The 2,770-nt window shown below is 46.1% G+C and overlaps 1 long non-coding RNA gene across 1 annotated transcript in view; it reads right to left on the reverse strand.

Annotated features, from left to right (window-relative positions):
- Positions 1-323, reverse strand: part of LOC108446013 — a 4,322-nt gene extending 3,999 nt beyond the window's left edge. The window contains exon 1 of the long non-coding RNA XR_001861121.1: positions 121-323. This is a non-coding gene — a long non-coding RNA (uncharacterized LOC108446013). The remainder of the gene's footprint in view (positions 1-120) is intronic.
- Positions 324-2,770: the final 2,447 nt, after the last annotated feature.

A 2,770-nucleotide genomic window follows, 5' to 3' on the forward strand; every position in this document is an offset into this window, starting at 1 on the left:
CCCCAGGGACACCGCGCCCCTGCCTGCGGAGCCGGCCCGGCGCAGCTCCCCGCGCCCCATCGGAGCTGCCTCACTTCCCATCCATCCCACCGCGACCCCCAGGGCCCCCGGCACCCTCACCCCGCGGCGTGAACAGCCCGGAGCGGGCAAGGCATCCCCCTTTGTTCTCTTGGTTCTGGTAGTTTTTGACAGGAAAATTTCTTCTGGTTAGAGTGCAGTACTGCCGGTGCAGGGGAGACAGAGGTGTCCCCCACCAGGCCGGTCAGGGGCCACTGTCCCGTGATCAGGGGCGGGTAGAGCATCAGGCACTGCAGTGAGCCTGCGGAGAGGCAAATTACAAGGTTTCTTAAGAGGTTAATTTAGGAAACTGTTTTTCAACTAGTTCATAAAAAAATAGACAGAAGTGGAATGCCTTGAAGGTAGTATTTTGCTTCCAAAGGACTTACACTGACTTCTGTAGGACCAAGGTGCAGCTCTGGTATGTTCTGCTTGGGCATAGGTGAAGCATCAGTGACATTGCCAGTGACTTACAGACACCCATTCCTGTACAAAATGTTTAGGTGCCTAGTACAGTCTTTGTGGTGAGTAAAAGTAGTATAATGCTGCTTTAGCACTTTTTGTTTCAATGATAAATGTGCACATTTCCTGATGAACTCTGCTTTGGGTTAAGTCTCAGGGCACCTTGCAGAGCATTTGCTGGATTGCTTTTGGATGATGCTGTATTTGAAGATGTCCTCCAGCCACTCGTGGCTGTTCAGCTCACTGAACCAGGCTAGAGCTAGCTGAAATGAGAAAGCCACCTTCCCTTCAGCTCCTCTGCACAACCTGGTCACTCTAGTAACATTTCCCTGTTTGGTCTCACTGCTTGGTAGCAAGGACAGAACTTCAGGGACTTCTCCATAGGTGCTGAAATAAGTAGGATGCTGAGCAAAGAGGTGTGTAATGCCTGCTCAGAGGAAATGGTAAGTTTCAGGGTAGGATTTAGCATATTACCAGCTTTACTTCTCTTCAGCCTAAGCCGTTCAGATGAAACAGTTGCAGTTAAGCAGATTCCACTTTCCAGTGTTTGGGATTGTGTCCACTTCTGCAGTCCAATCTGAAACCTTGTTCTATGACAGGGAGGCTCCTTTCCCAGAGCTGCAGTGTGGCAGATCTTTCTGTGACTTAACATTTGGAATCCAAACCTAGGTTCCCTTCAGATACTGGATGCTTGGCACTTGGAGAATGTTTAGCTTCAGTGTGGCATACATAAGGAGTTATGCTTCAGCTTTTGTAAATCACAGAATCACACAGGATGGGTTGGAAGAGACAACAGAGGATCCAACCTTCCTGCTCAAGCAGTGTCATCCTAGAGCACATTGCATAGGGTTGTGGCCAGACAGTTCTTGAGTATCTCCAGTGCTTGGTCACCCACAATCCACAGTTATACTTGTGGATCTAGGTGGTTAAGTTGCACCTCAGTCGTGCTGTAGGTGCTTGGGGCGCCCAGATTTTCTAGCCGGGATTTATGTGTACACAGCTTCAGACTTCTACATGTTCCCTGCATTTCACATAAGGAGAATCCAAATTAGGTGATACTTTGAAGAAAGATGGGGGTTGCTGGTTAGCATTAAGATCACTTCCTAGTGCTGGAACAATGTGTTTCCTTGTCTCGAATATTTTTAAGGATAACGGGAATAGTATCTAGTATAGTTGGATATATAATGCCTATACAATTACGTAATAGAGGTTTGTGTAACTCACTACACAGACTTATTAAGGGATATGACTGTATTTGGTTTAGGACACCAGAGCCAGCTCTGATGACTTAGGACAACCAGAACCAATCTCTCTGCCACCCAGAGAGAAAGTTCTGCCTTCCCCATTCCTGTGTATTCCCACTGCCTTGCTTGTGTCAACATTAGCCATCAGATGATTACCTGGTCACCTGGATCAGTGCTGATGTGGCTCACTACCAGCCTGTACGATCTGAATTCCATCAGGGAACAGGCACAGAAAGGCAGTAGCTCTGTTTTTCACAGCATGTTGTGGCTTGATATGCAGACCTGCTGTGTCTGGGGGCCAAACAGCTTCGTGTGAGGGGCTCTGGGCTCTGTATGCTCAGCTGTAAAAGCACACATTTAGAGACTGAGACACTGTCCACTGACAGGCAGTTCAGATGTGGATGTGTGGTGGCTCTGCAAAATCTCAAGACCCTTCTGAGCTGAATGGTGTGGAGGGGGAACCGGTCACCCTTTTGTCATCCTTAGTTAGGGTCAGGCAACTGTCTCTATCCATTGCAGGTTTTTTGGCATCTGTGTATCAAAATGTTCTATCTCCTTTCCTTTTTAGAAGAGAAGAGCTTTCCTGCTTTAAAGTCTTTTAGTTTATTTGCTAGTTTTGTTACTTTTAAGGGAGTTTTGGTAATCGAAAGTATTATGTTTTAGTTTGGGTCACTGAGATTTATTTTCATGACGTGTAAAGTATTTCAGTAGCTTACAGACATTCTTCTTTAGTCGAGAAGAACACTACCTCTGTGATGGTCTAACAATGTCTTTTTGTCTCAGATTTTCTACCCTCCTGCATTTGGTGGTGTGACTTCAGCGTGTGCTAATACAGCATGAAATGTAACTGGTATATTTGGTAGAGTTTTAAACCTGCTTAACACCAGTACAAAGCACTTGCCAAAAAAGCAGGTGATGTGAAAAGGAGAATTTAGAGATGGGAGTCACCTTCTGCCACTCAGATGATCACTGCTTTTCTTTTTTATGCATTTGCTCATTAATTGATT

Source organism: Corvus brachyrhynchos, unplaced genomic scaffold (assembly GCF_000691975.1).
Source record: "Corvus brachyrhynchos isolate BGI_N302 unplaced genomic scaffold, ASM69197v1 scaffold103, whole genome shotgun sequence".
In the NCBI taxonomy this organism is placed as follows: Eukaryota; Metazoa; Chordata; class Aves; order Passeriformes; family Corvidae; genus Corvus; species Corvus brachyrhynchos.